The 13,514-nt window shown below is 37.5% G+C and overlaps 1 pseudogene; it reads left to right on the plus strand.

Moving 5' to 3' along the window:
* Positions 1-8,137: 8,137 nt before the first annotated feature.
* On the plus strand, positions 8,138-11,726 carry LOC101412317 (myotubularin-related protein 12-like; annotated as a pseudogene).
* Positions 11,727-13,514: the final 1,788 nt, after the last annotated feature.

Consider the following 13,514-nt stretch of genomic DNA (forward strand, 5'->3'; position numbering starts at 1 on the left):
CTCAAAGGTATCCCTATGCTCCCACTTATCCCTTCCCTATACAAACACTTACCTCCAGGTTATCATAGATTTCACCCATGTAGGCATCAGCTCACGACCTTCCTCTCCCCCCAAACTCTTTTTAAGCTTATCATCTAGTCTCCAGTTCTCTGAGACAGCTTGGTTTACTTACTTCACATTAGAGAGCTCATGTCGTATTTGTCTTTTAATGCCTGGTTTGCACCACTCAACATAAGGTCCTCAAGATTCATACATGTTATCCCATGTGTTTGTACTATATTCCTTCCTATAGCTGATTAGTATTCCATTTGTATGTTTATGCCACATTTTATTTATCCATTCATCTGCTGATAAGCATTTGGGTTGATTCCAACTTTTGGCAATAGTGAATAATGCTGCTATGAACACTGGTGTGCCTATATTGGTTTGTGTCCTTGTTTTCAGTTCTGGGTATATATACAGCAGTGGAATTACTGGCTCATATGGCAAATCCACAGCTAGTTTTTTGAGAAACCACCAAACTGTCCTCCAGAATGGTTGGATCCTTCTGCATTCCCATGAGCAGTGGATGAGTGTTCCCATTCCCCACATCCTCTCCAACACTTGTAGTCTTCTGGTTTTTTGATAGCTGATAGTCTGATGGGAATAAGATTGTATCTCATTGTAGTTTTGGTTTGCATTTCCCTAATTGCTAGTGATTTTGAGAAAATTTTCATGTGCTTTTTAGGCATTTGTATTTCTTATTTGGAGAAGCAGCTGTTCAAATCTCTTGTTCATTTTTCAAATGGGTTGTCTTTTTATTTTTGAGATGTAGGTGTTTTTATATATGTAGAATATTAGTCTCCTAGGAGATATATGGTTACAAAATGTTTTCTCCCATTGGTTAGGCTGTCTTTTCATTTTCTCGGCAAACTCCTTTGAGGTTTGAAATGCTTTAATTTTGAGAAGGTGCCATTTATCTATTTGTTCTTTTGCTGCTCATGCTTTGGGTGTGAACTTCAGAAAGACATTTCCTATTACAAGACCCTGTAGATGCTTCCCTACATTGTTTTCCCAAGATCTTTATGGCCTTGGCTCTTATATTTAGGTCTTTGATCTACCTTGCTTTGATTTTTGTATTAGGCATGAGATGGTAATCCTCTTTCATTCCTTTGCATATGGATATCCAATTCTCTAAGCACCATTTGTTGAAGAGGCTATTCTCCCCCAGTTGAGTGGGCTTGGTGGTTTTGTCAAATATCAGATGACTGTATATATAAGCATCTATATCAGAAATCTCAATTTGGTTCCATTGGTCAGTGTGTCTATCCTTGTGCCAATACCATGCTGTTTTCACTACTGTAGGTTTGTAGTATGTTCTGAAGTCAGGTAGTGTGATTCCTCCAATTTCATTTTTCTTTTTCAATATGTCTTTGGCTATTTGGGGCTCTTTCCTTTCCAAATAAATTTCATAGTTAGTTTTCCTAGTTCATTAAAAACTGCTGTGTTGGTTTTTATTGGGATTGCATTGAATGTGTAGATCAGTTTTGGTAGGATAGACATCTTAATAATTTTTAGTCTTCCTATCCATGAACAGGGAATATTCTTCCATTTATTTAGGTCTTCTTTGATTTCCTTGAACAGTCTTGTGTAGTTCTCTGTGTATAAGTTTTTTACCTCTTTAGTTAAATTTATTCCTAGGTATTTGATTTTTTTATTGACTATTGTAAATGGTATTTGTTTCTTGATTTATCCCTCAGATTGCTCATTATTGGTGTACAGAAATGCTCCTTATTTTTGTGCATTGATCTTGTATCCTGCAACTTTACTGAACTCATTTATAAGTTCTACAAGCTTTGTTGTAGACTTCTCAGGGCTTTCTATGTATAAGATCATGTCATCTGCAAATAGTTAAATTTTGATTTCTTCCTTTCCAATTTGGATGTCTTTATGTCTGGTTCTTGCCTCAGTGCTTGAGCAAGTACTTCTAACACAATGTTAAATAGAAGGGGTGATAGTGGGCATCCTTGTCTTGTTCCTGATCTTAGAGGGAAGGATTTTAGGATTTCACCATTGTAAATGATGTTAGGTGTGGGTTTTTCATATATACCCTTTATCATGTTCAGAAAGCTTCCTTCTATTCCTATCTTTTGTTTTTATCAAGAGAGAATGCTTTATTTTGTCAAATGTTTTCTCTACATCTATAGATATGATCATGTGATTTTTTCCTTCAATCTGTTCATGCGATATATTACATTAATTAATTTTCTTATGTTGAACTATCCTTGTGTACCAGGGATGAATCCCACTTGGTCATGGTGTATATTTCAATGGTGTATAATTCATGGTGTATAATTCAATAGTGTATAATTCAATTATCATGGTGTATAATTCAATTCAGTTGAATACGATTAGCCAGTATGATGTTGAGGATTTTAGCATCTAGGTTCTTTTGAGTGATTGGTCTGTAATTTTACTTTCTTGTGGTGTCTTTGTTTGACTTTGGTATTAGGTTAATATTGGAATCATAGAATGAGTTAGGCAATGTTCCTTCTATTTAGATTTTTTGGAAGAGTTTAAGCAAGATTGGTGTTAGTTCTTTCTGGAATGTTTGGTAGAATTTAACTGTGAAGCCATATGGCCCAGAGCTCTTCTTAGTTGGGAAGTTTTTAATGACTGATACTATCTCTTTATTTGTGATTGGTTTGTTGGTTGGTATCATCAATTTCTTCTTTTGTCATTGTGTTTCTAAGATTTTGTGTTTCTAAGATTTTGTCCATTTCCTCTAAATTGGCCTTCTTGCTGGAATATAGTTTTTCAAAGTATCCTCTTATGATAGTCTTTATTTCTCTTGGTTCAGTGGTGAGATCCCCTTTCTCATTTCTTATTTGGGTATTTGCATCGTCTCTCTTTTTTTCTTTGTTAGTCTAGCTAAGGGTTTGTCAATTTTATTAATCTGCTCAAAGAACCACCTCTTTACTTCATTTTTTCAGGTACTTTCTTATTTTCTATTTCATTTAGTTCTGCTCTGATCTTTGTTCTTTCATTCTTTCTTCTTCCTTTGGGGTTAGTTTTTTTTTTTTTTACTAATTCCTCCAAGTGTGTATTTATTTCTTCAATTTTTGCTCTTTCTTCTTTTATGACATATGAATTTATGGCTATGAATTTCCTTCTCAGTATAGCTTTTACTACATCCCGTAAGTTTTGATATGTTGTGTTATCATTTTCATTAGTTTCAAGGTAGTCACTGATTTCTTTTGAGATTGCCTCCTTGACCCACTGTTTTTCTCTAAGAGTGTATTGTTTAACTTCCATATCTTGGTGCCAAATCTGGGTTTCTGGCCCTTGCAGGTTTCCAGCTTCTTTCCACTGTGGTCAGAGAAATTATTTTGTATGATTTCAATCTTTCTGAATTCATTGAGACTTTCTTTGTTGCCTAGCATGTGGTCTATCTTGGAGAATGACTCATGTGCACTCGAGAAGAAAGTTTATCTTGCAGTATTTGGGTGTAATATTCTGTATATGCCTATTAGGTCCAGATCCTTTAATATATTGTTCAAAGTCTTTGTTTCTTTATTGATTCTCTTTTGAGATGTTCTGTCCAATGGAGATAATGGTGTATTAAAGCCCCCACTATAATTGTAGAGGCATCTATTCCTTCACTTAATTTTACCAGTGCTTTCCTTGTGTATTTGGAGGAGCTCTTGTTAGAGGCATAAATATTTATGCTTGTTTTTCTTCTTGAATGATTATCCCTTTCACTAATACATAGTGTCCATCTTTGTCTCTCACAATTGTTTTGCATTTAAAGTCTATTTTTTCTGATATTAATATAGCTACACCTGCCACTTTTTGGTTATTGTTTACCTGTAGATTGTTTTCTAGCCAATCACTTTCAATTTCTTTGAATCCCTGGGTGTAAGATATGTTTCTTGTAGACAGTGTATAGATGGGTCATATTTCCTTATCTAATCTTCCAGTCTGAGTCTCTTGACAGGTGAGTTTAATCCATTGATATTCAGTGTTATTATTTTCAAGGAATTAATTATATTAGCCATATTTTCTTTGGATTTGTGTTTGTCATACTTTGTTTAATTTTTTTCCTCTTTTTTTCATGTTAGTTGTTCTTACACTCTCCTCCAACTCTGTCTCTTCTGTTTTTTCTTTCCTCCTGCAGAACTTCCTTTAGTATTTCTTGAAGACAGGTTTCTTGTTGGCATACTCTCTTAGTTTCTGTTTATCTGTGAATATTTTGAACTCTCCATCATTTTTGAATGTTTGCTTTGCTGGATAGAGTATTCTTGGTTGGAATTTTTTTTTCTTTTGGTACCTTGACTATGTCATACTACTGCCTTCTTGCCTTATCCATACTGCATTGGCAATTTGACAAGTATATGTCTTGGGGTAGGCTTGATGGGGTTTATGCTGTTTTGGGTACATTGTGCTTCCTGGACATGGGCATTGATCTCCCTCAATAGGTTTGGGAAGTTTTTAGCAATACTTCCTCCAACACCCCCTTCGTCCCCTTTCCCTTCTCTTCTTCTGAGATGCCTATAATTCATATGTTTGTGAATTTTGCATTGTCATTCAGGTCCCTAAGTCCCTGCTTGAGTTTTTCTTTTTATCAATTGATTCTACTATCTGGTTTCAGATACACTGTCTTCCACATCACTAATTCTTTCTTCTACCTCTTCAAATCTGCAGTTATTTGATTTCTTGGAGTGAGCTGTTCATCCCCATTATATCCATTATCTTTCTGTGTATGTTTACAATTTCTTCTGTATGCTCTCCAAGTGTTTTCTTAATATCCTTAATCTCTTCCTTCACTTCATTAAATTGTTCTATGATGCATGTTTTGAGAGCTTTGATTAGTTGTTCGATGTTCTCTTCCTTTCCCTGGTTTTTAGTTTGTTCATTGGATTGGGCCATGTTTTCCTGATTATTGGTATGGTTTATAATTTTTTGTTGCTGTCCGGTTATCATTTTATCTAGATGGGTTTATTCAGTTGATTAGCTTCTTTGAGTAGTCTCAGGGGTTTATTTAGGAGTTGTTTTGTGTGCATGTTAAGTCTTCTCTTTGTCACTTTGTTCTTCTTATTGTATCTCCTTGTTGTCTATCAGTGCCAGAGAAAGCAAAAGGGGTAAGAAAATAAAAAGTCTAATAGTAGTATTGATAGTAAATGTTAGTAGAAGAACCATGTGATATCTAGGAGAATGGATATTAAACTCATATAAGCTGTGTAGAGTTGTAACAGTAAAAAAGTGGAGTACCTGTAATGAGGTAGTAAACTGAATATGGGGAGGAATACTGTATGAATTGAAGGCCAGTGTGGTCAGGAGAGAGGGAAAGAAAAAAGAAAGGAGAATAACATAATACTGAATAAAAGATAGAAAACAGAATAGAGGATAGAAACAGAATAGAAATAAAAAGTCAGATAAACAAAGAGAGGTGGAATGTAAAAGAAACAATAGATGATGAAGGATAGAAATATGTAAAGGAAAGGGGATATTATTGGTAGCCAAAATCAGTACACACAGAAAAGAGGAAATCGAGTATGAGGAAGCACAGCAAATAAGAAACACTGCCTGCAGAAGCTAATATAAAAAAGAAAAAAGAGAAAGAAAAAAGGGAAGCAAGAAAAAGAAGAAAAAAGAAAAAGAGAAAAGGGCCATGGGGGGATAAAGAGGAAGGAAAAACAAGAAAACAAACCAATTAAAAAAAAACAGACAAGGCCTCAAGCAAGGAATCCTCTTTGCAACTGAATAAACTGCTTATGATTCTGACCTTCCCCCTTTATCCCTTCCTCACTTCCCTCTCTCCCAGGACAGCAGGAAGGCTGTGTGAGGGCTCCTGTTGGAGACTGAAATGGGACCCTGGTGAACCAACTCACCACAGAAAATAATGACTCTTAATTTCTTGAGAGAGAGCACCCACAGCTTGTCAGGAACCCTAAATATGCTATTGGAAGCCTACAAAGTACATCCTACTGTCTCTCTCCCTTAAGTGTGCTCCAGGGGGCTAGTTAATTTTCTGATTCCATCTTCTCCCAGACTAAGTTTCCTATCCTAGGGCATTTAGGTAAGTTGGGCTCCCTCAGCAGATTTGTCTCTCCTCTCTTCCTAGACTCTTCACAAGCCAGCCGGTATGCTCTTCCAAGCTCAAAGCGGGGGGGGGGGGGGGGGGGGGGGGGGGGGGGGGGGGGGAAGGGGAACCAGAAAATTGAACCTGCAGTCTTTGCATCCTTCTGCACCCCCCACCAAAAACCTCCCTCTCCCAGAGTTAGTACAAGACCAGAGGGCTAGGGGAATGCCAGAATTTGGGGACTGCTGGTCTTGGGGAACCAGAGGCCTGGGAGAATGCAGACTTGGTGTACATGGGTCTGGGGAATGTGCATTATGGAGGTTCAGGGAACACAGGCTTGGGCATCACATGTTTGGGGAACATGGGGCTCAGGACTGCTGCCATGTGATCAGCATTTTTCAGAGAATGCTGCAGCCCCAGCCTTAAGGGGAAGAGTTTTGCCTTCCCACAACTTCTGACTTCCAGTGTTAGAAACCCACAGTTTTACCTTGAGGAAGCACTAATTTTGTTGCAGTCTCTCCAGATCGACTGGAACCTGCCTTTGATGGTTCCTGAAACAGCCCACTCTTGCAGGATTCCATCCCCACTCAGCCGGTTCTTTGCAGAGAGAGATGACAAGGGTATACTCACTTGGATGCCATCTTGTCCCTTTCTGCATATTAATATTGAACTCACTGCTTTGAATAATATTTCAGATGATTCAACTGGTTTCCAGGTACATAATCATAGTATCTGATCCATTTCCATTGCTGACATGATAAAAATCCTCTTTTCAACCTATGCTCTAAGACATTGTACTACTATGCTCTGAGACATTCTACTACTCTTCATTTTGTCTTGTACCTTATGAAAGTTATCTCCATTTTTGCTTGTTTTGGAATATCTTTAGTTTGACTTCATTTTGAAGAATATTCTTCGGATTTATAGAATTTTAGTTTCACTTTTATTCTTGTTTATTCCTTTCAAAACTTTGGACATTCTTGATAATATGACTTTATGAGTCTGAATTTTTTTCTTCTGATATATACATATATCACATATATACATGTATATATGTGTGTGTATATATATATATTTGACCTTAGGTTTTCTTCAGTTTATTCTAATACCCTGAGTTGTAATTTTAAAAAAAAAAGAGTTTTTTCATCAACATTTTGGGATGGGAGAGGGAATGGAGAAAATTTTTCACCAGAAAATTTACAATAAAGAACATAATGCTATCTCCTGAAAATTTCTATAGACTATCCCACCTCCTTAAGTTCCAAGGTAGAAATCACACATGTAACATACCCTGGCCACCACACAATAAGTCATCAAATAAAATAGCTGACCAACCAAAACAAAACCCAAATATCAAGCACAAATACCAAGTAAATTTTGATGTTAAGATATTTAATATGGTTTAAATTGATAAATTGAGGATAACATCTATATGGAAAGGTGAAATATGCAGAATAGCCATTTTTTTTCAAAATGAAGAATAAATAAGTTACCTAATTATCATGGGACTCTTTATATTGTCCTTTCATTTTCATTCATTTTATTGTCATCTTCTGTTTTCTAGCAGTTTGATGCAGAAAATTGAATTTTCATCACACTTTTTATTATAATTAGAACAGTACTATAGTAGCTGGATTTTTTAAAGTTTTATTTGAGCTTTGCTTTCCTTGTATTATGTAGATCCATATATATATATAATATATATAATTGGTTGTTGACATTCTACAATTTTCTTTAATTTTAGAGAGGAATTTTAATCCAAATTTGAATGATCTATTTTGTTTTTATTTAAAATTAAGTTACATTTTTATTACTTTTTTTATCCCCACCCTTGTGACTTTTTGCTTGCTGTCTGCTCTCTGTGCCCATTTGCTGTGCATTCTTCTGTGACTGTATTTATTTATTTATTTATTTATTTATTTATTTATTTATTACCCCCCTTGTGGCTTGCTTGTTGTCTGCTCTCTGTGTCCATTTACTGCATGCTCTTCTGTGTTTTTGTTTGTCTCCCTTTTTGTTGTGTCACCTTGTTGAGCTGGCTCTCCATGGCACTGGCAGGCCAGGTCGCACTCTGCCATGCTGGTGGACCAGGTGGTACTCTGCGGCACTGGTGGGTGAGCCTGCCTTCACAAGGAGGCCCTGGGATGCAAACCTGGGGCTTCCCATATGGGAGCCCAACTAATTGAGCCACAGCCACTTTCCTATTTTTATTACTTTTTAACAGCAAGAGTGCTGATTGTATTATTTAATGTTTTGAATTATTGGTATTTTCTTTGTAGTTTCCTCAGCCCATTCTTTTATTTTGAAGCATGCTAATTACATTTAGGTGTGTTCATAGTGAAGATACTTAATATAGAGCTGAATTTAACTTAATGATCTGACCTATGTTATTGAATATTATAATAGGTTAATTAAGCCCTTTTAAATTTATTGACAAGAAAGTCATATTTGGTTTTGTATTTCTCATATATTTTATAATACTGTTTTCTATATATTAAATAACTTATGATGTGTTCTTTAAGAACTTTAGTAAAATTGAAATCCATTTAAAAATGTGCACTTACTGTGGATGAACTTTCAGGAACTGAGCAAACTTCTGTAACTAGCACTCACGTCTAGCATTGCATTATCCCAGGTACTCCATAATTCCTATTTGTTTCTCTTTCCAGTCACTAATCCCCCAACACTGAATGACTCCATCCAATGATTACTATCCTAATTTGTAACTATAAATTATTTTGCATGTTTTTGTTGCATATTAATATAATCACAGTTTTGCATGGGGCAGGAAAGACAAAATGGCCATTGCAAAGAAACTTTGGAAAGTTCATTCATGTACAGAGCTGGAATAGGGTAAAGTCTGGGTTCATAGAAGTTTAAAGTTATAACATTAGTTAAATTAAATACTTTCTTGAGATGATCCTAGAATAGTTATCTTATTTTATGTTAAGATGTAATGTGTACTATGTAAATTAATTTTCAAAATTTAAAAATAATCAATCTTGCGTTACTGAAAGAAACCAAAAATTTTTCCTTAAAAATTTAAAAATATTTTTGGTGATGATTCTATCTTGACATGGATTTCTCTTTAACCTATCTAATTTCTATGATTTCCAAATGAATTTAATAAAGACATATATTACTAATCATATTCTGTAGTTTTTCTTCTATCAGTTTGTTAACTTTTGTTTTCTAGGAGTGTATCAATTTAATATAAAATACAATGTTCATTACCACAAAATGTACAACTGTATCTTTCTATAATGCTTTTAATATATTTTATGCAATTTTTCTTCATTCCTAATATAGGTAATTCGTTCCAAAAGATTTGTTAATTTCATTTTTAGGAGCCGGGAAGGGCAGAGCTCCAGCCGCTGTTGCTGGTGGCCGCGGCCGCTGCAGTTGCTTGAGCCCCAGGCTCCTCCTCTGCTCTCGTGAGTTGCTGCAGCCCAGGACGGCAGTTTGCTGTGAAAGGGGTAGTCAGTGGCGGTGGCACCAAGGAGCCTAAGCCCTCTTCAGTGTCATACGGGCGGCCGGAGGAAATTCACACAAACGGAAAGGAGTAACAGAGAAGGAAGTAACTTAACTCTTCACTTGTTACCAGGAGACCAGCTGCTTTGTGAAGCCAGCACAGTACTGAAGTATGTCCAAGAAGATTCATGTCATCATGGGATCTATGGGAGCCTTGTCTGCTCAGACTTCAAGGTGCTTTGTTTTTTTTTTCAAGATGCTTTCTTGAGTAGTGATGAATCTGCATTTGATAATGATGAAACTCAATTGAAGAAAAAGCTTATAGGAGAAAATGACATTACAGTCCACTGTGTTGATTAGATTTATGGGGAGATTATTGAGAAAAAAACAAACCAAACCAAAAATCTCTCTTTGGACAACTAAAGAAATATCCCAAGAAATTCATCATCCACTGCAATGACTTCTGAGTATTCCACTTATCTTGGCATAATACTTCATAACCAAGCTCCTAAAGTCCTTAAACATTTGTTCCTGTTTTCCTGTGCAACTACTGCACAAAGCAGTATAGCCACAGATGCCAAGAACCTTACTGTAATGTTTGAAAGGCTCAAGGACTGGTGTTGGTAATTAGAGACCAAAGGCAAGGTGAAGTACTAGGCAGTGTCAATGAGGGCCATACAGTTTGTGAAAGGTTGCTAGAGCACTTCGTTTTCTCTATCCCTCCTCCTGAAGAGGATAGTCCACACTTCCATGGTCAAGGAGTACCAATATGGTGTTGGTCCTGCCACAGTGGATGTGCCCTTTTAAAAATGTCACCTCTGCCCAAAGAACAGGAAGATGGCAATTTACAAATCCATAAAAACTTCTTGGATGGAATTTACAAGACCATCCACAGCTACCCTATGAAATTGTTAAAACTGAAGACCTATCAAGCAACTTCTGATTCCTGCAGGAAATCCAGACTGCATACTCTAAATTTAAGCAGCTATTTCTGATTGATAATAGTACTGAATTTTGGGACACAGATATAAAATGGTTTTCTCTGTTGGAAAGCAGCAGCTGGCTTGACATAATCAGACATTGTCTAAAAAAACAATAGAGGTTATAAAATATTTGGAAGCACAGAGCATGAATGTTCTTCTCTTAGAGGAGAACACTTCTGACCTCCACTGTGTCATTTCCTCTCAGGTACATGTGATGATGGACACACACTGTAGAACTAGGTTTGTTTTCCAGAGTCTCATCCAAAAGGAGTGGATCATTGGTGGGTACTGTTTCCTGGATCACTGCAACCATCTATGCCAGAGTGACAAAGAAGAAAGGCTCCTGCATTCCTGCTTTTCTTAGATTGTGTGTGGCAGCTGGCACATCATTCCCCAGCATTTGAATTCATGGATACTTACCTGTTTTGTCAGATAGCCTGTACATACTTATTTTTAGCACCTTCTTCTTCAATTTACCCATCAAAATGATACTAACATGGATAGGGAAGGCCAGGATACACAAAGCAAGCCTTTGCATCTGCTCACCGTGTGGGATTGGTCTGTACAGTTTGAACCCAAAGCCCAGATGTTGCTCCAATACCATCTTAATGTGAAAAAGCCAAAAACTGGACAAAGGTCAGTGAAAAGGAATGTGTTTGAAACATCAACAACAACTTTCTTTGCCACTCACTCAGCCTAAACCAACTCCCAAAAGAGGGTTTTTTCAGGGAAGAAACAGATCATTTAATTAAAAACCCTCTAGGTAAGAGAATTAGCAAACTTATTAATTCTTCAGATGAGCTGCAAGACAACCTTTGGGCATTCTATGACAGCTGGCACAGCAAACCTACTGACTACTGTGGTTTGTTGTTGCCTCACAGAGAGGGGCCAGAAAGCTAAGTCTGGGCCCAGCGGTACCTGAGTTGGATTCAAGAAGTCCAGATCCTAATTGGCACAGTGGCCATTAGAGCAAACTCTTGGAAAGAATGGAGGAAGGTCAGAGCTTACAAGAGAAAATAGAGACACCACAGGCAGGTGGCCTTCCAGGCAGAGGCTCTCACCCTGCTGAGGAATTCTGCCTGCCTGTACCATTTGTTTTGCTCCAGCCACAGTCCTCTAAGTCTGTCTTACCTACCAGTGGTTGGAAAGCTCTGTGAGATGAAGACTTGGCCAAACAAGAAGGTGATTTTGTGGATCTAGGCGATATGTGACTTGTTTTTACAGTTATTGTGAAAAAAGAATATTGAAGATTGGGACAGGAATCGAGCACCTTTGATCTCTGGAGTAGTGTGCAATGCTGAAGCCCAATGCTGGTAGTGTCATTAGCTTGGTGCTGTGTTGGGGTAAACCTGTGCCTTCAGGAAAAGAGCTGGTTCTTGTGTTGTTTGTTTTTTGGATTATTTTTCATGGGCATGAAAGACTATGCCATTAAAATCATATATCTATTATTATTAATTGAAAGGAACTATTACTTGACCCTTAGTAGGATTCTGGTGGTTTTCTGGTGATGCATAAGTATTATACAGAGCCTACAATGGTTGATTTACTACAAAAAAGGGCTTTTATAAGATATTCTTGGACTTGATACTTTCTTCAGGTCCTTTCTGTGCCAAAATAATTTGTCCTACCACTGGGAATAGGGAGTTTCTCTATAACCGATCTCAGAAGCAAGTTTAGCTTTCCATGATATTTGTATGGCAAAATTTTTTATTGATTTTGTAAAAATATTACATTAAAAAATATATATGAGGTCCCATTCAACCCCCCCAACCCCGCCCCCCCCCCCCCCCCCCCAGCAACACTCACTCCCATCATCCTGACACATCCATTGCGTTTGGTAAGTACATCTCTGGGCATGTCTGCACCTCATGGTCAATGGTCCACATCATGGTCCACACTCTCCCCCATTCCATCCAATGGGCCCTGGGAGGATTTACAATGTCCGGTGATTGCCCCTGAAGCACCATCCAGGGCAGCTCCAAGTCCCAAAGATGCCTCCACATCTCGTCTCTTCCTGTGTATGGCAAATTAAAGATTCAAATAGAGGTATCAAAATGTAAGACATTTCTTCCTCAGTGTCTGCATCCTTTTTTTTTCCTAATTTTTAATTTTGTTTTCAAAAAAGTATTAGATCATAGTAAACTCACATATACAATATAAGGGACTCCCATATATCCAATGTCAAACCCTTTTCCCCCTTCCCCAGCAATGACATTTTTACATGTTCATGTTATATTTGCTGCAGCTGATGTACAGATTTTGAAACATAGCTATCAACCATGGTTCCATTTTGGTTTACATTATGGTTTATATTTAATTTTTTAATTTTTAAAAATTTATTTCTCTTCCCTTTCCCCTTCCCCCCAGTTGTCTGCTCTCTGAGTCCACTCACTGTGTGTTCTTCTGTGAGTGCTTCTATCCTTATCAGCGGCACCAGGAATCTGTGTTTCCTTTTGTTGTGTCATCTTGTTGTGTCAGCTCTCCATATGTGTGGTACCATTCTTGGGCAGGCTGCACTTTCTTTCATGCTGGGTGGCTCTCCTTATGGGGTGCACTCCTTGCATGTGGAGCTCCCCTATGTGGGGGACACCCCTGTGTGGCATGGCACTCCTTGTGTGCATCAGCACTGTGTATGGGCCAGCTCCACACATGTCAAGGAGGCCTGGGGTTTGAACCATGGACCTCCAATGTGGTAGGCAGATGCCTTATCCATTGGGATGTCTGTTTCCCTATGGTTTATATTTTAGACTGTACAATTTTCTAAATTTTCAGTTATGTTTTACATAATGGTTTACATTTTAGCCTATAGACTTTTATACATTTTTGGTGTAATTTAATGTGTCCTATATCCATCACTGCACAATCTTGTGGAGCACTCCATTGCCTCCCAGGTACCCTGCTTCCATCTATTCTATTCCTCTCTCCCCCTTCCTTCAGGGCCCACAGTGACAACCAGTCTTCACTGCTTGAAAGACCAGATTCACAGACACAACAATACT

This window comes from Dasypus novemcinctus, chromosome 22, assembly GCF_030445035.2.
Source record: "Dasypus novemcinctus isolate mDasNov1 chromosome 22, mDasNov1.1.hap2, whole genome shotgun sequence".
Lineage (NCBI taxonomy): Eukaryota > Metazoa > Chordata > Mammalia > Cingulata > Dasypodidae > Dasypus > Dasypus novemcinctus.